The sequence below is a fragment of the Tursiops truncatus genome, chromosome 11 (assembly GCF_011762595.2).
Source record: "Tursiops truncatus isolate mTurTru1 chromosome 11, mTurTru1.mat.Y, whole genome shotgun sequence".
Classification (NCBI taxonomy): domain Eukaryota; kingdom Metazoa; phylum Chordata; class Mammalia; order Artiodactyla; family Delphinidae; genus Tursiops; species Tursiops truncatus.
Window position 1 is genome coordinate 63,798,468 of NC_047044.1, and position 24,682 is coordinate 63,823,149.

The following is a 24,682-nucleotide window of genomic DNA, read 5'->3' on the forward strand; positions in this document are numbered from 1 at the left end:
CATTCAGCCAGCACCTTCAAAAACCTCAATTTCAAACACTCTCCTACCACAGTCACCTCTCTGTCTGATTCATTTAATTTAGTGTTCCTACACCAACCATTTTTCATATGCATTGAGAACACTAATCCTTTATGTCGACCACATTTTCATTTCATACCACTCATATCCTTACTTCTCTCATTACACAGGCAAGATTCATTCATTTAATCACCAAGGAAATTTCTTAACTCCATAACCCATCTCTCCTTTTATTACATCACATGTCTGACATAAATGCAATGACTGACTTACTCTCCACATATACCAAACACGAGAAAAATCACATAAGAGTGACCACTGGACTCAAATTTATAACCAAAAATCTGGACTATACTTCACCACTGCAACTAATCCAAAGTACTTATTTCAAACACCAGTCTCCCCCTGCATACCCCCACTGATGACTTTACCTTTCACCTAATTGACAATATAGAGGCTATAAATAGGAAACTCCCTACCCTTCCAGATACAAAAACTTGCCTGTATCTTTCTCCACACTCTTTGCTTTCCTTCCTCTAACAGTGGGTCAAGCATCCCTATTCCCAAGGTAAACTCCTCCACTTATTCTCTGGCTCCTACTGACATTCCCCTTTCAATAAATTCAGCCCTTCCACCTACATTAGCAACTTCTCTCTGCATCTGCAAATGCTGTAATCTATCATCTATCTAAACATTTTATTAAAGACTGAGCAGCATCAGCTTGATCTAGAGTTGAGGGTGTAGAATGTAAGAAAATCAAAGATACTATTGAGTCTAGAGAGTTAGTGAAGGTGGTTCAAAACTTGAACTTGGATCCCAGAGTCAAGAAATAATGTGTATAAAGGATTTAAGGCCCAGAGGAAATAGGCAAAAAATGAGGTTCAAAATGCTAATTTTATTCCAAGGGAAAGTTTCTTCTTTTTGAGAAACACAGCACCATCACCAAGTTCACCATCCTCAGGCTATCTGCTGACCCCCACATCCAGGCTCTGCGTTTTGTGCTATTCCTTGGGGTTTACTTCCTAACCCTGATGAAGAATCTGGTGATGCTGCTGGTGATCAGTGCTGATTCCCGTTTCCAGGTACCTATGTACTTCTTCCTAGGACAACTCTCCTTCCTTGATATCTGCTACTTCTCAGTCTCAGTGCCCAAGTTGCTGGAAAATCTCTTGTCTAAAAAGAAAGCAATCTCAGTAGCGGGTTGCATGGCCCACATCTCCTTCGTTTCTGCCTCTGAGGGCGTTGAATCCTTCCTGTTCCTAGCAATGGCCCATGACCACTATGTTGACATTTGTCATTCTCTGGTATTCAGTCAGGTGATGAGAAACCACCTGTGTGTGGGACTGCTGTTGGCCCAGTGGGGCCTGGGCTTTCTGGATGATCACATCAATATCTTTGGAGCTGGCTCTTTAGAGTTCTGTGAGACCCACACTGTCTCCTATTTCAGTTGTGAGCTGCCCTCCCTCTTCCCTCTAGCCTGCTCCACCAATCTCACTGTACTGGCCTGGTCTTATGTCACACACAGCCTTGGAACTGTCCTCCTCGTTTTCTTCTCCTGTGCTCGCACTGTGTCTACCATTCTGAGCATCAACTCCACCACAAGCAAACACAAGGATTTCTCCGCCTGTTCCTCCTACCTCACTGTAGTATCTTGTCTAAGTCTTAGATTTTTCACTTGAGCAATTGGGTAAAAATGGTGGCATCACTTACTAAAATCAGCATGATTGGGGGAAATGCACAATAGAAGGGTGAAAATTAAGGATTTGATTTTTTGTTAGTTTGGCTAGTTGCATTTTGGCTAAACTGCTTAAGATGCTTATTAGACATTAAAGTGGAATGTCAAGTTGTACGTATTATTTTGACATTCTGGGGAGAGGTCAGGGCTAATATTTGGCATATATGTGGTATTTAGAGATATAAGAGTAACATAGAACATCTAAGGAAAATGAAGTGAAGAGGAGATCCTGGGAATGAGATCTGGAGCAGTCCAGCATTTCTAGTTCAAGTTGAGAATGACCCAGCAAGAGAAACAGGAGCAGCAGCCATTAAATAAGAAGGAAAATCAGGAAATTTTTGTGTCACAAAATCCAAGGAAAGAGAATGCTACAAGGAGGATAGAGAGGTCAGCTGTGTTGGATGCCACTGAAAATTCAAATAAGAAGAAAGCGAAAAATTACCATTGGGTTTTGCAACGTTGGTTTTAAAGGGGTTGACAGTATTGACAAGAGAAGTTTCAGCTAGCTGGAACAAGATGAGGAGAGAATGGCAAGTGAAAAAGTACAAAGAGCCCAAAAGGACATTTTTGATACCCCTTTCTTCCTACTACACAAGAGCACAGCTCCTCTTGTCTTCACTTCAAGACATTCTCTTCCCTTATAAAGCTTCTTTCTTGGGCTTCCCTGGTGGCGTAGTGGTTGAGAGTCTGCCTGCCGATGCAGGGGAACACGGGTTTGTACCCCGGTCTGGGAAGATCCCACATGCCGCGGAGTGGCTGGGCCCGTAGCCATGGCCGCTGAGCCTGCGCCTCTGGAGCCTGTGCTCCGCAACGGGAGAGGCCACAACAGTGAGAGACCCGCGTACCGCAAAAAAAAAAAAAAGTTTCTTTCCTTTTCTACCAGGAACCTTTCAATAGCCTTCAACCTTCCCGGTGGCCTCAAGAGCGTATCCTCCAGCCACATTTCCTAGACCACAAATTTAGGATTAAAGAGCTAGTAGACAGGGGACAGAAATAAGAATAAAGCAGAATAAGAGAAAAATCAAACTACTTGAGCCAGTTCCATTCTCCAGCTGAGCATTTAAGACTCCTTCTTGAAGAAATGGCTTCTCAGACCAAGTTCAATCTTGTTAGAGAATATACAGGGTAGAAATAGAATGGGAAGAGGAAGAGGTGCATATATTTTGTTGGAATTGAGCTTAATTAATTGCCGAATTTGAAGCAAAAGGGTAGAACTTGGATTGCATATTACCCCCCATAAAGATATTTTTCATTGAAAATATAAAAAACATATCAAAAAAATGTAAAATCAAGACAACTGACCATTCTGTTACTACCCAAACAACTCAGCTGTTTATTTTTCCATTGTTAATTCCACATAAGCCCCTATTGTGTGCATATTTTTATATAATTTAATGAATTTATACTAATCATGTATTCTGATTTTTTATTAGATATCATGAATATATTCTTTCTGTCTCTCCTCTATAATTATCACTTTAATCATTAGATAATATTCTGTCATTTGTTTCTACAAAAATAAAGTAGCTATTCTCCAGTTATTAGATCTTTTAGGTTGATCCTTGTGTCACTGTCTTGAAAATAACCCTGGAATATATATTTTCATACACAGTTTTTTCTCTTCTTTGAATCATCTGTTTAAGAAAAAATTTCCAAAAGAGAGAACTTAGATTTCATGTTGCCAAAATTATTGTACCAAATATAATGCTACCAATAATGTAAAAGGTCATATAAGACTCACCAAATCTTGCCAGCACTGGTTATTACAATTTAAAATAGTTTATTTCCATATAAATAGATGTAGAACAGTATCATCATCTGGCTTTAATCTGCAAATAGAGTGGAGGATTCCCATATATATTTCGAGTATATGCATAGGATTTTAGGCTACTCATGCATTCACCACTTTAATTTTGTCCGAGGAATTGCAGCAGCTCCAAAGCATGGCAGAGAGAACCTGCATACAGACAGGATACAGAAAGCTTCTAGAGTCGTTCAGTGCCAGATGATGAATCCCAAAGGGTAAATACTGTAGAAGGATATGGAAAGAGGGAAATTTTTAAGTATTGAGAAGACAATTAAAATAACAAAATGTGTTAGGTAGAAACTGGGGAGACTACCCTGTACCCAGCAGCATGTTTAGACTAAACGAAGAAGAATCAATTGCCTTGTTAAAGATCATGAACTACGTAAGTTAGTTCTCATCAGAAATAGAGTTCATACATTAGCAAATTACTTTTGTTTTCCAATCAGTTTTACTCCATTATGGACATGTTGTTATCCCTACTTTTTCCAACGATGTAACCAATCCTCTCTGAAGTGAACTGACAAATCCAAGGTTCCCAAACTAAACCACCTGGTGTTGGAATTAGGACCAGAAACTCGACTTTAAGGCCTATTTCTATATAGTTTGTCATGTAGACCTTGGGAGATAACTCAAATGAGAAAACAGAGATTCAGATTCAGATTTTCCTCCTTGCCCAAAGTCTGACTGCCTGCACAGTAGCTGAGGCTCACGTCAAGGTCCTCTGACTCTGTACAGCCCCATTACCATCCATTCAGGAAAGCCACAGAGACCTCAAACTAGCCCCTTCCTTCAAAGAGGACACAGGCCAGAGTGTATGTAACATCTCACTGCCAGTGCAACTTATGGTCTTACCAGTGGGGTTGCCTATGGATCATATGATTATTTATTTCATTAATTCTTTTACTTATTCAATAACCAAAAATATTTTTATGATCTCCTATGTGTGGTGCATTAAAAATAGAACAAGCTTATGCAAAATCTAGGTTTGTGGTGTTTTCATACGTTTATTCTATAAACCTTTACTAAGTGCCAGGCACTGTGCTATAAGCTCTGAGGAGATGATGAAAAATACTGACATTGTCTGTCTTCACAGAACTTACTCAAAAATCAGACAGATGTGAAACAAATGCATTCAGTCACTTAGTAAATATATACTGAGCCCTTTTCACATGTTAGGCACTCTTTTATGTGCTAGAGATAGAGTAATGACCAAAACAGACAAAATCTTTGAGTTTACATTTCAGTAGAAGAGAAAATTGATAATAAATGTATTTTAAAATAGCAGGTGCTGGTAAGTGCTGTGAAGACAAAGAAGGGTAATAAGACAGAGGTAGTCTGCAGGGAGTGGGGACAGGTTGAGGGAGGATGGGAAAAACTTTCTTACATGCTCTAAAAAGGTTTTTTTTTTTTTACAATTATAACTAGAATAATAAAAGAGAAACAAGTATACCAAAAGAAAATTACTGTGTCGGGATGGACAGTGAGGGCTTCCCTGAGGAAATGACCCTTGAACTGAGACATGATGGTTCTTAGCAGGTTAGGAAGAAAAAGAGAAATAGGGATGATGGGTGGGTTAGTGAGTGATGGATCTAGAGGAAGGAGTTATAGGTCACTTCCCCCTCCTTGGGACCCAGTCTCCTCACCTATAGAGGGCACTGGGCCTCATGACCTCTAGTGGACCCTTCAGATCAGAGAGGCATAGGTGCATGATTGACCATGCTGAATGAGTGCAGGGACCCTTTGTGAGTTTTTCTTTCTCTCTTTTCATTAAATTTTTCTGGTATATGAAACTCTGTCTGAGAGCATCTTCTCTTATGAGTGGGCTGTCTCTGTGTAAGCTTGTTGATGGTTCTTTAACTCATATATTCAGCCCAAATAATTTTCCTGAACTTCAGGACTCTAGCTTCAAGTGCCTCCTGGATGTCTCATCACTGTCTCATAGGCTCATCAAACACAACATATTCAAAACTGAGTTTATCATCTTTCCCGCAAACATACTTCTTTTCCCAGGTCACCTTTTTAATCAATGGGACCCCTCAGTCATCAAGGACAGAAACCTGAGAATCATTTTTTATTCACTTCCTTTTACCCTATCATCTAATTGATGATGAAATTCTTTTGGTGTTTTGTATGTTTGGTTGGTTTTGGGGGTTTTTGTTTTGAGAAGTATCAATGTAAGTTCTTCTTTTTATGGTTGGTAGAATTCCCCAGAGAAGCCATCTGGTCCTGGACTTTGTTTGCAGGGGATTTTTTAAATTACAGATTCTACTTCACTTCTAGTGATAAGCTGTTCAAATTATCTATTTCTTCTTGATTCAGTTTTGGTGGACTGTATGTTTCTAGAAACTTGTCCATTTCTTCCGGGTTGCCCAATTTGTTGGCATGTAATTGCTCAGAGTATTCTCTTATGGTTTTTTTGTATTTTGAGTATCAGTTCTCATTTTTCCTTTCATTTCTTATTTTGTTTATTTTGGTCCTCTCTCTTTTCTTCTTGGTGAGCCCTGCCAGAGGTTTGTCAATTTTGTTTACCCTTTCAAAGAACTAGCTCTTGGTTTTATTGATTATTTTTCTAGTTTTTTAATCTCTATTTTATTTATTTCCTCTCTGATCTTTATTATTCCTTCCTTGTGCTGAATTTAGGTTTTGTTTTTTCTTCCTTTTCTGATTCTTTTAGGTGGTAGATTGTTTATTTGATATTTTTTTCTTGTTTTTTAAGGAAGACCTGTATAGCTGTGAACTTCCCTCTTAGGACTGCTTTTGCTGCATCCCATAGACTATGATCATCCCACAGAATTTGTATGGTTGTGTTCTCATTGTCATTTGTCTCAAGGTATTATTTAATATCCTCTTTGATTTCATTGTTGACCCATTGGTTTTTTAGTAGCATGTTATTTAGTCTCCAAATAATCATTTTTGTCTCATTTCTTTTTCTGTGGTTTACTTCTAGTTTCATGCTATTGTGTTCAGAAAAGATGCTTGAAATAATTTCTATCGTCTTAAATTTGTTGAGGTTTGTTTTGTGTCTATCCTAGAGAATGTTCCATATGCACTTGAAAAGAATGTGCATTCTGTTTTTTTCTGATGTAATGTCGTGAAAATATAATTAAGTCTAACTGTTCTATTGTGTCATTTAGGATCTCTATCTCCTTACTGATTTTCTGCCTGGAAGATTTGTCCATTGATGTCAGTGGGGTATTAAAATCCTACTATATTGTATTCCTGTCAATTTCTCTCTTTATGTCTGTTTGTGTATTGATATTTGCTTTATATATTTAGGTGCTCCTATATTGGGTGCATATATGTTAACAAGTGTAGTATCCTCTTCTTGTATTGATCTTTCTATCATTATATAGTGTCTTTCTTTATCTTTCTTTTTGGCCTTGGTTTTAAAGTCTTTTTTTTGTCTGATACAAGTATTGTGACCTCCACTTTCTTGTCACTTCCATTTGCATGAAATACCTTTTTCCATTCCCTCACTTTCAACCTATGTGTGTCCTTTGCCCAAAGTGGTATCTTGTAGGCAATATATCATAGGCTCTTATTTTTTTTAATCCAGTCTGCCACTCTATGTCTTTGGATTAGAGCATTTAGTCCATTGGTATTTAAGGTAATTATTGATAGATATGTATTTATTGCCATCTTAAACCTTGTTTTCCAGTTGATTTGTATTTCTTCTAGATGGTTTCTTTCATTTTCTATTTGTTTTTCCTTTTGTGGTTTGATGGTTTTCTTTTGTATTATGCTTGTGTTCTCTTCTTTTTGGTTTTTGTGAATCTATTGTATGTTTTTGATTTGTGGTTACCCTGTTTTTCAAGTATGTCAACCCATTACTATATCTACTTGCTTTAGACTAGTAGTCATATAGGCTCAAATACATTCTAAAAAAAAAAAAAGAAAACGAAAACTACATTTTTACTCACCTCCCCCACATTTTATGATTTGATATCCTCTTTTACATCTTCATGTTTATCCTTTTGCTGTTCATTGTAGTTATCATTGCTTTCACAAGTTGTTTGTTTGTTTTTAAATCTGTGTGCTGGCTTATTTAAGAGATTTACTTTCCAATTGTGATTTTCTCTTTTCTATAGATTGTTTCTTTTCTAAAGATGACCTTTCAATATTTCTTTTAAGATAGGTTTAGTATTGCTGTATTCTTTTAATTTTCGCTTGTCTGAGAAATTCTTTCTCTTCCTTTCTATTCTAAATGATAAACTTGCTGGGTAAAGTATCCTAGGTTGCAGGTTTTTCCCTTTCAGGGCTTTGAATGCAACGTTTCTGTATAGAATCAGCTGATAGCCTTTCAGGGCTTCCCTTATAATTAACTCTTTGTTTTTCTCTTGCTGCCTTTAGAATCCTCTCTTTAACTTTTACCATTTCAATTACAATATGTCTTTGTGTAGGTCTGTTTGGATTCACCTTGTTTGGGACCCTCTGTTCTTCCTGTACCTAGACATTTGTTTCCTTCTTTAGGTTTGGGAAGTTTTCAGCTATAATTTCTTCAAATACATTTTCTATCCCTTTTCTCTTTCTTCTCCTTCTGGGATCCCTATTATGCATAGATTAGCATGCTTTATATTATCCCATAGGTTTCATATCTTGCTTTCGTTTTTTTTTTGTCTGTCTGTTTTGATTGGGTGATTTTCATTTTTCTGTCTCCCAGATCACTTATTTGTTCTTTTGCATTATTTAGTTTGCTATTAGGTTGGCTTTTGTCTCAGCAAATGAGTTTTTAAATTTTAATTGGCTCCTCTTTATAGTTTCTAGCTCCTTTTTACAGTGATCTGTATTTCTATCGATAGCCTCTCTTAATTCCTTCAGTATTTTTATTACCTCCTTTTTCAACTCAAGATCTAGTAGACTGGATAGGTCTGTTTCATTGTTCTTTCAGGAGGATTCTCTTGTTCTTTTAATTGGGAATGGTTCCTCTGCTTCTTTGTTTTATTTATATTTGTCTGACTCTATGAATTTTGGAGAAACAGTTATCTACTGTGGTCTTGAAGGGCTGTTTTTATATGGGAGCATCCCTGCGTAGCCTGCATGAGTCTAATATTTTTGGCATGAGGGCTGTTTTTAATATGGATGCCTGCCACGTGTTTCCTCAGTGTGTGCTGGCTGTTATCCCCTTGATAGGAGGTGTGATTGGTGTTGTGGTGACCAGAGCCTGCACCGTATGTTAAGCAGCACGTACTCTTTGCTAGGTGGCTTTCACAGCCCTGCTGGGGGCAGGGTCTGCTCCCCAGTTGGAGTAGAAGCCCCCAGATCCTTTTCTGAGCTGTGGTGTGAGATAGGCCCAACTGGAGTACTCCCACTGAGAGAGGAGTCACTGAGTATTCCTCTGCAGGAGCTGTCCACAGGGAAGTGTGTACGCTTTGTGGTGTCACCTGTCATCTGATGTGCAGGCTCACAAAATACACTGTTGTTGGCACTGACCTCAGCCCCATCTCAACCAGGGGAATGCAGGCAATAGGCCCAGATGTCCCTCAGGTGCTGTATTCACAAACCACCAGTGCAAATCTACCAGTACAGATCTGAGGAACTCAGGCATTGGGCCCATCTGTGGGAGCTATGGAATCAGCCCAGACCCCAGCCCCACCTCCACGTGCACGTGCTTGCAAAGCCCACAGCTGCTAACACTGGACCCACCCCAGCCACTGGGGCACCAGTAATCCTCTCGGATGTCCCACAGGCCCTGCGCTTACAAAGCCAGTGGTGTAAATTAACTGACTTCAAACAGCCTCTGGGACACAGCCCAAATTTCAGTCCCACCTGTGCATGTGGGCAACCCACCAGCGCTTGCACACTCCCAGAGCTCATAGAGGTGGAGCCGTGCCCACTGTGAGCAAGGTGAGAATGAGGCTGCAGTGGTGGAGCCCCGCCCCTCACCTCACACACCCATTAACAATGGGACTTCTATGGCAGACCCGAGCTCCGTCCTGTATACACTCTTGGTTGTGGCCCAGATTGAACTACAGTCTCTTCAGGCTGTCTCTATGCAACAGACCCCAGTCCTATTCCTGGATCTGTCTGCTGAAGCATGAGTTTCAGCACCCAGCCCCTGCATGCACCATCAGATGTGTGTCTCAAGCTGGGCAGTGCAGTGAGGTGGCCAGATTGTCTGTGCTGCTCTCTCTCCATTCTGCCTGCCACAATCTGGCTGCTGTACTCTCCTCTGAGTCTCTGAAGCTCCCTGTCTGTCCCAGCTGATCTCCCAGCAGAGGAAGGGGGTTCCCAGGGTGAGAGAAACTTTCTCCTTCACAGCTCCCTCCCAGGGGCACAGGTCCCATCCTGATTCCTTTTCTTCTCCTTTCTTCCTACCCAGTTATGCAGTGACCTTTCTTGAAGCTTTGATAGTATGATATCTTCCGCCAGCGTTCAGTAGGTATTCTGTGAAAACCATTCCACATGTAGATGTATTTTTGATGTATTTGTGCGAGGAGGTGAGCTCCTTGTCCTTCTACTCTGCCATCTTGATCTCCTCTCTAAAATTAGTATGTTTATCTTCTTTCAAGATAATATGAAGGCCATAAAACACTTTAACTCAAAACAACATCACCCCCAATTTATATGCCCTTTCAATCCAGTAATTTAGTTTTTCCTTTCCCCCCTTAAATTAGATATTATTACTATTTTATTTATTCAGTCAGTTTTTACTTAGGTGTGCCCAGATAGTTACCATATCATTGCTTGCCCTTTCTTTTTAAAAATACTGTAATATGGTTGTTATTTATGTGGTGCTTACAGAATGCTGAAGAAACTTGATTTATGACAATTATACTTATGAAGGTACAATTACAAACAAAATACAAATTGTTATAAGACCATAATGATGTTTTACAACATATAGAAAAACCATAGGAGACTTTATATGATGTGATTTTTCCTATACATGCTATAGATCACATAACTTATTAAATTAAAAAAACAATTATTTACTAGAGTATACAATTAAAAGTTATTTATATCAATATTGCCTATGCATGCCAATGAAATGAAATGCTAACAATAGAATTACATACTACAAATATTGACTTTTCTGATATTTATCAGTAATTTTGGTATTGTTTTATTAAACCATAACACTTGGGATTTGTATGTATCTTTTATAGAAGGCACTCAAAACACTTCATAAATATTGAATATCATTTTGGGTACAAGTGACAAATGCAATACCAGCCCACCTCCACATGAGACCTTATAAAATATAGGCAAGCTCCTTGAACTCACTATGTCTTTTTGCATCTCAAATCTTCCATTAGGGATCATTTTCTCACGTCTAAATTGGATCCTTTAGAATTCTCTTTAAGTATCCGTCTCTCAGTAAAGAAATGTTTTTGTTTGCCTGAAAATGACTTTATTTCCCAAAAGATAATTTTTCTGGTCATAAAATTCAACGTGTGGTCTGAGTTGAAGTTTCTATTTTCACAGAAAGGATATTTATTTCATTCTAATTGTTACCTGGGTGTCAGCCCCACTTTTTAAAATTGGAGTATAGTTGATTCACAATATTATATTAGTTTAGGTGTGCAGCATAGTGATTCACTATTTTCACAGACTATATACTCCATTAAAAGTGATTAGAAGATAATGCTTATAATTCCCTGTGCTATACCATATATCCTTGTTGCTTATCTATTTTATGCATAGTAGTTTTTTATCTCTTAATCCCAAATCCCTAATTTGCCACTCCCACCTTCCCTCTCCCCTTTGCTAGCCACTAGTTTGTCATCTATATCTGTGACCTGTTTCTGTTTTACATTTACATTCGTTTGTATGATTTTTTAGATTCCACATATCATACTGCTTGAGGGGTTTCAGACAAAAAACAAACAAACAAACCATGGCATGAATTCAGACCTCAAACTTTTCTGAGCACCAGCTGTAGTTAAGAATTTTCAAGAAATACCCTCCTCTTCATTTAACCAACTCCAATGTCAAAAGACCCAATTTTATCATGGCCCCTGTCCACATGGTGAATTATTCCTTATTTATGATTACACACATGTTGTTGTCCCTATTTATAACAATTATATAGTTCTTGCTATCTGCTAGGCATTCTAAGAACTTTATTTTATTTAATGTTTGATATATTTATATTTGTATAGCATTTTAAAAATGTTTTATTTTATATTGGAATACAGTTGATTTACAATGTTGTGTTAGTTTCAGGTATACAGCAAAGTAATACAGTTATACATATCCATATATCTATTCTTCCACAAATTCTCTTCCCATTTTGGTTATTACAGAATACTGAGTAGAGTTCCCTGTGCTATACTGTAGGTCTGTGTTGATTATCTATTTTATATATAGTAGTGTGTATATGTTAATCCCAAACTCCCAATTTATTCCTCCCCTCTCTTTTCCCCTTTGGTAACCATAACTTTGTTTTCTAAGTCTGTGAGTCTGTCTATATTTTGTAAATAAGTTCATTTGTATCACTTTTTTAGATTCCACATATGTGATATTTGTCTTTCTCTGTCCACCTTACTTCACTTAGTATGATAATGTACACATCCATTCATGTTGCTGCAAATGGCATTATTTCGTTCTTTTTAATGGCTGAGTAATATTCCTTTCTATATATGTACCACATCTTCTTTATCCATTAATCTGTTAATGGACATTTAGGTTGCTTCCATGTCTTGGCTATTGTAAACAGTGCTGCAATAAACATTGGGGTGCAAATATCTTTTTAAACCATGGTTTTCTCCATATATATGGCCAGGAGTGGGATTACTGGATCATATGGTAACTCTATGTTTAGTTTTTTAAGAAACCTCCATACTGTTCTGCATAGAGGCTGTATCAATTTATATTTTCACCAACAGTGTAGGAGGGTTCATGCTTCTCAACAGCCTCTCCAGCAATTACTGTTTTTAGACATTTTTGATGATGGACATTGTGACTAGTGTGAAGTGATGTCTCATTGTAGTTTTGATGTGCATTTCTCTAATAATATGCGATGTTGAGCATCTTTGCATGTGCCCCTTGGCCATCTGTATGTCTTCTTTAGAGAAATGTCTATTTAGATCTTCTGCCTATTTTTTGATTGGGTTCTTTGTTTTTTAGATATTGAGCTGCATGTGCTGTTTGTAAATTTTGGAGAATAATCCCTTGTCAGTCACATTGTTTGTGAATATTTTCTCCCATTCTGTGGATTGTCTTTTCATTTTGTTTGTGGTTTCCTTTGCTGTGCAAAAGCTTTTGAATTTAATTAGGTCCCATTTATTTTTGTTTTTATTTCCATTACTCTAGGAGACAGATAAAAAAGATATTGCTGCGATTTATGTCAGAGAGTGTTCTGCCTATATTTTCCTCTAAGAGTTTTATAGTGTCTTGTCTTACTTTTAGGTCTTTAATCAATTTTGAGTTTATTTTTGTGTATGGTGTTAGAGAACGTTCTAATTTCATTCTTTTATATGTAGCTGTCCAGTTTTCGCACTACCATTTTTTGAAGAGACTGTCTCTTCTCCATTGTATTATTCTTGCCTCCTTTGCCGTATATTAATAGACCATAGGTGTGTGGATTTATTTCTGGGCTTTCTATACTGTTCCATTGATATATGTCTATTTTTGTGCCAGTACCATACTGTTTTGATTAGTGCAGCTTTCTAGTATAGCCTGAAGTCAGGGAGCCTGATTCTTCCAACTCCATTTTTCTTTCTCAGGATTGCTTTTGCTATTTGGGGTCTTTTGGGTCTCTGTATAAATTTTAAGATTTTTTTGTTCTAGTTCTGAGAAAAATGGCCTTGGTAATTTGATAGCAATTGTACTGAAGCTGTAGATTCCCTGGGCAGTATGGTCATTTTGACCATACTGATTCTCCCGATCCAAGAACATGGTATATCTTTCCATCTGTTTGTGTCACCATTGATTTCTTTCATCAGCATCTTATAGTTTTCAGAGTACAGGAGTTTTGCCTCCTTAGGTAGGTTTATTCCTAGGTATTTTTTTCCTTTTTATTGTGATGGTAAATGGGATTGTTCCTTGAATTTCTCTCTCTGATCTTTTGTTATTAGTGTATAAAAATGCAACTGATTTCTCTGTATAAATTTTGTATCCTGTAATTTTACCAGATTCATTGATGAGCTCTAGTAGTTTTCTGGTAGCATCTTTAGAATTTTCTAAGTATAGTATCATATCATCTGCAAACACTGACAGTTTTACTTCTTTTTCAATTTGGATTCCTCTTATTTCTTTTTCTCCTCTGATTGCTGTGTCTACAACTTCTAAAACTATGTTCAGTAAAAGTGGGGAGAGTCAACATCCTTGTCTTATTTCTGATCTTAGAGGAAATGCTTTCAGCTTTTCACCATTGAGTATGATGTTAGCTGTAGGTTTGTCATATATGATCTTTATTATGTTGAGGTTTGTTCCCTCTATGCCCACTTTCTGGAGAGTTTTTATTATAAATGGGTGTTGAATTTTGTCAAAAATTTTTCTGCATCTGTTGAGATGATCATATGGTTTTTATTCTTCAGTTTGTTAATGTGGTGTATCACACTGATTTATTTGTGGATATTGAAGAATCCTTGCATCACTGGGATAAACCCCACTAGATCATGGTGTATGATCCTTTTAATGTATTGTTAGATTCGGTTTGCTAGTATTTTGTTGAGGAATTGTACATCTATGTTCATCAGTAATATTGGTCAGTAATCTTTTTTTGTGGTGTCTTTGGTTTTGGCATCAGGGTGATGCTAGCATCATAGAATGAGTTTGGGAGTATTCCTTCCTCTGCAGTTTTTTGGAAGAATTTCAGAAGGACAGGTGTTAACTCTTCACTAAATGTTATAGAATTCACCTGTGAAGCCATCTGGTTCTGGACTTTTTGGGGGTTTTTAAATCACAATTTCAATTTCAGTACTTGTGATTGGTCTGTTCATATTTTCTATATCTTCTTGGTTTAGTGTTGGGAGATTGTACCTTTCTACGAATTAGACCATTTCTTCCAGGTTGTCCATTTTATTGGCATATAGTTGCTTGTTATAATCTCTTATGATCCTTTGTATTTCTGTGATATCCGTTGTAAGGTCTCCTTTTTTATTTCTAATTTTATTGATTTGAGCCTTCTCCCATTTTTTCTTGATGAGTCTGGCTAAAGGTTTATCAATTTTATTTATCTTCTCAAAGAACCACCTTTTAGTTTCATTGATCTTTTCTATTGATTTCTTGGATTCTATGCCATTTTTATTTCTGCTTTGATCTTTATGATTTCTTTCCTTCTGCTAACTTTGGGTTTTGTTTGTTCTTCTTTCTCTAGTTGCTTTAGTGTAAGCTTACATTGTTTGTCATTTTTCTTGTTTCTTGAGGTAATATTGTATTGATATGAACTTCCCTCTTAGAACTTCTTTTGCTGTGTCCTATAGGTTTTGGATCGTCATGCTTTTGTTTTCATCTCTCCAGGTATTTTTTTTTTATTTCTCTTTGATTTCTTCAGTGATCCATTGGGTTTTGAGTAGAATATTGCTTAGCCTCCATGTCTTCTTGTTCTTTACAGTTTTTTTTTTCTTGTGCTAGACTTCTAATCTCATAGCATTTTGGTCAGAAAGTTGTTTGATATGATTTTGATTTTTTAAAATTTACCAAGACTTGCTTTGTGTCCCAGCATGTGATCTCTCCTGGAGAATGTTCTGAGTGGACTTGAAAAGAATGTGTGTTCTGCTGCTTTCAGATGTAATGCTCTATAAATACCAGTTAAGTGCATCTGTAGTCTAATGTCATTCAAGGCATTTGTTTCCATATTGATTTTGTATCTGGATGCTCTATTGATGAAAGTGAGGTGTTAAATTCCCCCACTATTATTGTGTTACAGTCAATTTCTCCTTTTATAGCTGTTAGCATTTGCCTTATATATTGAGGTGCTCTTATGTTGACTGCAAAGATATTTACAATTGTTATATCTTCTTCTTGGACTGATCTCTCTCTTTTTTTAAATTTTTATTTATTTTTTTAACATCTTTATTGGAGTATAATTGCTTTACAATGATGTGTTAGTTTCTGCTTTATAACAAAGTGAATCAATTATACATATACATATGTCCCCATATCTCTTCCCTCTTGTGTCTCCCTCCCTCCCACCCTCCCTATCCCACCCCTCTAGGTGGTCACAAAGCACCGAGCTGATCTCCCTGTGCTATGCGGCTGCTTCCCACTAGCTATCTATTTTACATTTGGTAGTGTATATATGTCCATGCCACTCTCTCACTTTGTCCCAGCTTACCCTTCCCCCTCCCTGTGTCCTCACGTCCATTCTCTAGTAGGTCTGCGTCTTTATTTCCGTCTTGCCCCTAGGTTCTTCATGACCTGTTTTTTTTTAAGATTCCATATATATGTGTTAGCATATGGTATTTGTTTTTCTCTTTCTGACTTACTTCACTCTGTATGACAGTCTCTAGGTCCATCCACCTCACTACAAATATCTCAATTTCATTTCTTTTTATGGCTGAGTAATATTTCATTGTATATATGTGCCACATCTTCTTTATCCATTCATCTGTTGATGGACACTTAAGTTGGTTCCATGTCCTGGCTGTTGTAAATAGAGCTGCAATGAACATTTTGGTACATAACTCTTTTTGAATTATGGTCTTCTCAGGGTATATGCCCAGTAGTGGGATTGCTGGATTGTACAGTACTTCTATTTTTAGTTTTTTAAGGAACCTCCATACTGTTCTCCATAGTGGCGGTATCAATTTACATTCCCACCAACAGTGCAAGAGAGTTTCCTTTTCTCCACACCCTCTCCAGCATTTATTGTTTGTAGATTTTTTTTTCTTTTTTTTGCGGTACACGGGCCTCTCACTGTTGTGGCCTCTCCCATTGCGGAGCACAGGCTCCGGACGCGCAGGCTCAGCGGCCATGACTCACGGGCCCAGCCGATCCGCGGCATGTGGGATCTTCCTGGACCGGGGCACGAACCTGTGTCCCCTGCATCGGCAGGCGGACTCTCAACCACCGCACCACCAGGGAAGCCCTGTTTGTAGATTTTTTGATGATGGCCATTCTGACTGGTGTGAGAGGATATCTCATTGTAGTTTTGATTTGCATTTCTCTAATGATTAGAGAGCATTCTTTCATATGTTTGTTGGCAATCTGTATATCTTCTTTGGAGAAACGTCTATTTAGGTCTTCTGACCATTTTTGGATTGGGTTGTTTGTTTTTTTGATATTGAGCTGCATGTGCTGCTTGTAAATTTTGGAGATTAATCCTTTGTCAGTTGCTTCATTTGCAAATATTTTCTCCCATTCTGAGGGTTGTTGGACTGATCTCTTGATCATTATGTAGGGTCCTTCCTTGTCTCTTGTAATAGTCTTTATTTTAAAGTCTATTTTGTCTGATATGAAAATTGCTACTCCAGCTTTCTTTTGATTTCCATTTGCATGAAATGTCCTTTTCTCCTCACTTTCAGTCTGTATGTGTGCCTAGGTCTGAAGTGGGTCTCTTGTAGACAGCATTTATATGTGTCTTGTTATTGTATTCATTCAACCAGTCTATGTCTTTTGGTTAGAATATGTAATCTATTTAATTTTAAGGTAATTATTGATATGTATGTCCTTATTGCAATTTTGTTAATTGATTTGGATTTGTTTTTGTAAGTCCTTTTTCTTCCCTTCCTCTTTTGTTCTCTTCTCTTGTGGTTTGATGACTAACTTTAGGGTTGTGTTTGGATTCCCTTTTCTTTTTTTGTGTGTGTATTTATTGTAAATTTTTGGTTTACAGTAACCTTGAGGTTTTGATATAGCAGTCTATATATAAACAATATTTTTTTAAGTTAATGGTCTTTTAATTTCAGACACATTTCTAATATCCTGCATTTGTACTCTCCTTTTCTCATCATTTCTAGTTTCAATATCATATTTGTGTGTGGATGATTTCCTACATTTAGTGTATTTTTGCCTTTTTCAGTGAGCTTTCCCATTTGTAATTTTCTTGTTTCTAGTTGTGGGCTTTACTTTTTCTGCCTAGAGAAGTTCCTTTCACATTTGTTGCAAAGCTGTTTAGGTGTGCTGAATTCTCTTAGCCTTGCTTGCGTGCAATGTTTTTGATTTCTCCATCAAATCTGAATGAGAGCCTTGCTGGGTAGAATCTTCCTGGTTGTAGTTTTTTCCCTTTCATCACTTTAAATGTATCATGCCACTCCCTTCTGTACGGCACAGTTTCTACTGAAAAATCAGCTGATAATCTTATGGGAATTCCCCTGTATGTTATTTGTTGCTTTTCCCTTGCTGCTTTTAATATTTTCTCTTTGTCTTTAATTTTTGATTAATAAATGTCTTGACAAGTTCCTCCTTGACTTTATCTGGTATGGGGCTCTCTGCACTTCCTGGACTCGTGTGACTGTTTCCTTTCCCATGTTAGGGAAGTTTTTGCTTATTATCTTTTCAAGTGTTTTCTCAATCCCTTTCTTTCTCTTCTCCTTCTGGAACCCCTATTAATGTGGATGTTGTTTTATTTAATGTTATCACAGAAGCCTCTTAGACTGTCCTCATTTCTTTCCTTTCTTTTTTCTTTAGTCTGTTCTGTAGCAGTGATTTCCACCATTCTGTCTTCCAGCTCACTCATCTGTTCTTCTGCCTGATTTATTCTGCTATTGATTTCTTCTAGTGTATTTTTCATTTCAGTTATTGTATTGTTTATCTCTTTCTGTTTGTTCTTTAGACTTTCTAGCTCTTGGTTAAACATTTCTTGTATCTTCTCAGTCTGTGCCTCCATTCTTTTTCCGAAATCTTGGATCATCTTTGCTATCATTACTCTGAATTCTTTTTCAGGTAGATTGCCTATCCCCACTTCACTTAGTTGTTCTTCTGAGGTTTTATCTTGTTCCTTCATCTGGGACATACTCCTCTGCCATCTCTTCTTGCCTACCTTTCTGTGACTGTAGTTTCCATTTAACAGGCTGCAGGGTTGTAGTTCTTCCTGCTTCTGCTGTCTGCCCCATGATGGATGAGGCTGGGTTAAGAGGCTTGTGCAGGCTTCCTGGTGGAAGGGACTGGTTCCTGCCCACTGTTGGGTGGAACTGGGTCTTGTTCCTCTTCTGGGCAGGGCCGTGTCAAGGCATGTGTCTAGTGGGTAGCTGTGGGCTCAGGAATAGTTTAGGCAGCCTGTCCTCTGATGGCTGGTGCTATGTTCCCACCCTGTTGGTTGTTTGGCCTGAGGTGTCCCAGCACTGGAGCTTACAGGTTGTTGGGTGGGGCCAGGACTTGGTGAGAAAATGGCAGCCTCCAGGAGGGCTGATGCCAATGAGTACTCCCCAGAACTACTGCCACCAGTGTGTTTGTCCCCACAGTGCACCATAACTGCCCCCCACCTCTGCAGGAGACCTTCCAATACCAACAGGTAGGTCTGGTCCATGCTCCTATGAGGTCAGTGCTTTTCCCCCTGGGTTCTAGTCATATGAATCCTTGTGTGCACCCTCCAAGAGTGGAATATCATTTCCCCCAGTCCTGTGGAACTCCTGCAATCAAACCCTGCTGACCTTCAAATCCAAATGCTCTGGGGGCTCCTCCTCCCACTGCCAAACCCCCAGGTTGGGGAGCCTGATGTGGGGCTCAGAACTTCACTCCTGTGGGATGAAATGATATAATTATTTTCCAGTTTGTCGGTGCCCCACCCAACAGGTAATGGATTTGATTTATTGTGATTGTACCCATCCTACCATTTCATTGTGGCTTCTTCTTTGTCTTTGGATGTTGAGTATCTTTTTTGTTAGGTTCTGTTGTTTTTAGTTGATGGTTGTTCAGCAGTTAGTTGTGATTTTGGTGTGTTCATAAGAAGAGTTGAGCTTATGTCCCTGTACTCTGCCATCTTGTCTCCACTCCCCGTCTCTAAGATCTTTATATATATTAACTAATTTAATGCTCTGAACAACCATATGAGATAGTTACATTATTATCCTTATTTTACAGATAAAGAAACTGATGCAAAGGGAGGGAAAGTGCCTTCTTCAAGGTCATTGGAAGAGCTGGGATTTAAACCCAGGCAGTTTGGACCCAGAATCTATGCTCTTAACTGCTAGGCTATAATGCTTCTGGATTCATTCCAGTGAAAGTGTAACATTCTCCCTGTTGGAGTTCTCCTATTAGGATCATTTCTATTAGAATTTTCCTATTAGACTCACTAGCCTAGATGGTCTCTACGTTTTATCTCCTGCCCTTGCATCTAGCTGGTTTGGGTAGATGCTTAACTTCTAGGATTTCTGCTTTCACTTCATTTGTGAACTGTGAAGAGCTAAAAATGTCATCTTGGCAACACATTAATTTTTTAAAATTCAGCTTGTTAGTTATTGAAACCAAAAACATTGTTTGAGTCAATTAGTGTACTATATTGTCAGAAGTAGAAGTCATCTCCTCAGTCAGTAATTCTTGATACTTTCTAATCCTACCACCCCAATTTCTGGCCCAGGTGTCTCTGGCTTCCAAATTTGTCACTGACATTTTTAGTATTTTATACTGAAAGGTAAGGAAGGTAAGGAAGATGTATCAGATGTATCAGAACCTCGTTTTCAATAAAACAATTTAATTAAACAAAAAAATCAATAACTGCATTATATTGAATTACAATACTCATACTAATTTTTTCAAAAATAGAAATTAATCCTTTGGTGTCAGCTCCTTATTTATTTTGGAGGTAACAAATTTACTCCTTCAGAGATAAAGGGTCTTGGTAAAGAACATAACCAGCCACATATCTTATTTAGAATATCTGATTTCCCTAGAACTTCATCTTTAAGAAGCCAACATCTGAGAAATATTTAGAAAGTGGAATTAAGACAACTTGATAACCCATTAGATCTGATGAATGAGGGAAAAGCAAGAATCTGGCATGCTTTAATTTGATTTGGGTTAATGTGAACTCTTTCATAATTATGGAACTATTAGACTTTTTGTCAGGTTTTTCTGTTACAAGTAATATTGTTCTTGACATCTTTGTGCCTAAATACTGGTCTGTATTTTAGGTTCTTTGCTTTAAAAAGAGTCCCAGAAGTAGAATCACCAGCTCAAATTGTTTAACATGATATCCACATTGCTCCTGGCCATACCTGGGCATGAAAGATGGAGTCACATAAACTATTTGGAAGGATTTGGCAGAGGGATGCTTGCTTTCATGAGCTACTATTAGATATGTGTTCCCTCCCTTATGACCTGCCTTCATTTACAGGAAACCCCAGGAGTGTTTATTGGTTCTCTAATCATGTCCTCCCAAGTTCCATAAACTTCCAAGAGCAGTTGAATGGGAGGTATTGAAATGGCCCTAAACCACTACCACTGATGTCAGTGCCTGAGAATATTTTGCAATATTCAGTATTCTGATCCAGAAAAGTGAAATTCTCTACTCACTGAGATCTTCTACTTAGGACAGAAATAGGTGTTTTTTCTTCATACTGATTCCACGTTTCTTGTTCAGGATTAGTCTTAGTGTTTTTTTATAGATTATATAAATGGAATCTATTTTTCTGTTATTGTGATTGTATTTCCAGTGATTGTTACTGGAAAACAGAATATATAATAGTGAAAACAATGATACCATATACATGATATTTCTGATACACTGACAAATATATATGTACTAGTAGTGTCCTGGGAAAATGCTTGGTGTTTTCCTTTACTCTTACGCTCACGCTTCTGTGACCAGATGTGTGGGTTTTTCCCCACACTGACCAATTCTGACACCAGTCAGCTGTCCTACAATTCAATTCAATTCTGATACTATCTACCTATGGTTAGCACAGACCCCAAAGTTTAAGGGCTCAGTCCCACACGACTGCCCTCCACCCAGACTTCAGATATCAATCACAATCCAGGTTGTCACCTGTGCTTCTGACCCACCAGCTATAAATCAGGGATTCCCATGACCCCCTCCTTGGATTTGATAATTTGCTAGAGCAGTTCACAGAACTCAGGAAGACATTTTGCTCACTAGATTACTTGTTTATTATAAGAGAATACAACTCAGGAATAGGCAGATGAAATAAATGCATTGGGCAAAGCATGTGGAAAGTGGCACAGAGCTTCCATGCCCTTCTGGAGGCCACCCACAGGCATCTCCACAAGTTTAGTTAGCTGAAAGCTCTCTAAACCCCATACTTTAGGAATTTTTATGGAGACTGCATCATGTAGGCATGATCAGTTAACTCATTTTCCAGCCCCTCTCTCTTCTCCAGAGGATTGGGTAGGTAGGGCTGAAAGTTACAAGCTTCTAATCATGGTTTGGTCTAATGACCATCCCTCATCCAGGAGCCCACCAAGAGTTGACACTCCTATGAGTCTGGAAATTGTAAGAGATTTAGGAGCTCTGTATCAGAGACTCTTATTGCTCAAGAAATTACAGTCATCCTCCCTTATCTGTGGTTTCACTTTTCATGGTTTCAGTGACCCACATTAAACTGTGGTCCAAAAATACTACATGGAAAGTTCCACAAATAAACAATTCATAAGTTTTTAACTGCACACCTTTCTGAGTAGCATTATGAAATCTCGTGCCATTCTGCTCTGTACCAGCCAGGACATGAAGCATGCCTTTGTCAAGCTTGTCCATGCTGTATACACTACCAGCCCATTAGTATAGGAAAAATCATAGTACAGTTGACCCTTGAACAATGCAGGGACTAGGGGCATGGACCCGACACAGTAAAAAAAATCTGCATCAGCCTTGCATATCTGCAGTACCAAATCCATGGATTCAACGAATCAACTGCAGATTTTCTAGTACTATAATACATATTTATTGAAAACTAATTCTCGTATAAGTGGACCACCACAGTTCAAACCGTATTGTTCAAGGGTCAACTGTATATTTAGGGTTCAGTACTATCTGGGGTTTCAGGCATCCACTGGAATTCCTGGAACTTATTCCCCATGGATAAGTGTTTAAGAGCCTTATATCAGTAATTGGGGTCAAAAACAAAATTTTGGTAGAAACATGGGGGCAGACCAATATATATAATGTACATATTACATATACTATGTATTTGTTATTTCACAAGTATTTATTACACACACACACACACACACACACTCATTTTCACGGTGTTGTTTCTCTAACCCAAAAAGTGTATATACCCATTTAAATAAAAAAATCTTTCAATATTATCAATCTTTTCCTGCATTATTTCATTATAACATTTAAAAATATGTCCAAACAAGAGGAAACATAACTTCCTTACCTTTATAACATATAATACTGTGAAACCAAATCAAACATATAAATTAAACATGTACAATATTACGACTCATAAAACTCCAAGTAACTACCTTAATGGGATGGATACTATCATTTGCTGTATTTGCTTGCTTTGTTTGGCCAATTTTATTCATTTGATTCTGAGCATAATGGTTTATCATTTGAGTCACTGTAATTATCATTATTTTTAACAACTGACTCTTTTTATCTCCAATGTGCTATTTTGATTAAATAGTTTAATGTTATTTCAGTGAAATACTGAATAAACATTGTTTAATTAAAAGACTTTCATTCATATTTAATAATGCAGTTACTGCTAATTACCTTTATTTTTTACTGCACTGTGATGTCTTTCACCCTTCACTTCACCCAAGAAATGAATAGTCATCAGTATTTTCTCTCGATTGCCTATAACAATTAAAATATCCCCTCACTGTGGAAAAGTCTTTTAACTGTAAATTAGCACTGTAACAGAGGAACACATTCTAACTAGTAATTAGGAAAATAATTAATCATTAATAAAACAACGGGAGAGGATTATTGTAGGGTTTCTACATTGAACATGCAAACCTAATGGCCGCCAGAGTGCTTAACATATCAAATTAACTTCCATTGTTATTCCTTCTCTGATCTGTGGGTTACATGTAATTATATTGCTTTTTCACCAAACATTTAAGGTTTTCTAGCTATTTTTATTGATTTGTACTTAAATTAGAGACCATCATGCTCTGTATGATTTCAATCCATTGGAAATTTATTTAGATTTTTAAAATATTTTTATTTTATCTTGGAGTATAATTGATTAACAATGTTGTGTTAGTTTCAGGTGTACACAGAGTGATTCAGTTTTACATATACATGTATCTATTCTTTTTCAAATTCTTTTCCCATTTAGGTTATTACAGAGTATTGAGCAGTGTTCCCTGCACTATACAGTAGGTTCTTGATGGTTATCTATTTCAAATATAGCAGTGTCCTGGCTTATGGTGAACTTTAGAAAATGTTTCCTGTGCATAAGAATGAAAACAGCATTCTGCAGTTGTGAGCTACAATGATTTGTGTATGTCAATGAAGTCAAGATGTTACTCATTCTTTTCCAATCTTTCACATACTTACTGGGTTTTGGTCTACTTTTCTATCAGATGGTTATTAAGGGTGGGGTTTGTCTATTTCTTTTTTTAGTTACATTTTTACTTTATATATATATGTATATATATTGAAGTTTTGTTATTAGGTGATCTATCAGTCATTTGTTGTTGCACAACAAGCATCCACAAAATCTTAGTGGCATACAGCAGTAACTACTTAGTTAGTTCTCACTCATGGGCATACAGATCAGCTGAGGTAGCACAGCTGCAGATTGGCTGGACTTGGTTCCTGGCTGTTATCTATTCCAAATGTCTCATTCTGGGGCTTAGGTTGAAGGGGCAGTGCCTTCCTGGGGCTGTTAGTTTCATCATGGAGGTTAGAAACTCTCAGAAAGACAAATGGAAATATGCATTCCCTCTTAAGGCCCATGCTCAGAGCTGGCAATCTGGCACTTCTATTTACATTCCATTGGACAAAGCAATTCATTCCCATGGACAAGCCTAACTTCAATGGAATAGAGAAGTGTATTTCTCTATGGAGGTGGTGAGGAAGGGTTAAGTAGTAGGTATTTGCTGAACAATGATCTAATCCACATGTGCTTACAATTAGCATTTTTATATGATCTTATTGGATAGACTCCTCTATCATTGTTAAATGTGTCTTATCTCCAGTAATTTTTTTTTGCTTTAATTCTACTTTGTTATTAATATAGTTTCACCAACTTCCTTTAGGTTAGTGTTGCTTGATATATAATTTTCCATCCTTTTAATGTCATTCTAAGTGTCTTTATATTTCAAACATGTCCCTTATAAGTAGCATATACTGGAGTTTTGTTTTTTAATCCAATATG

At 37.5% G+C, this 24,682-nt stretch overlaps 1 long non-coding RNA gene across 1 annotated transcript in view; it reads right to left on the reverse strand.

Moving 5' to 3' along the window:
• Nucleotides 1-19,040: 19,040 nt before the first annotated feature.
• Nucleotides 19,041-24,682, reverse strand: part of LOC141275883 (uncharacterized) — an 81,308-nt gene continuing 75,666 nt past the window's right edge. The window contains exon 3 of the long non-coding RNA XR_012324426.1: nt 19,041-19,126. This is a non-coding gene — a long non-coding RNA (uncharacterized lncRNA). The remainder of the gene's footprint in view (nt 19,127-24,682) is intronic.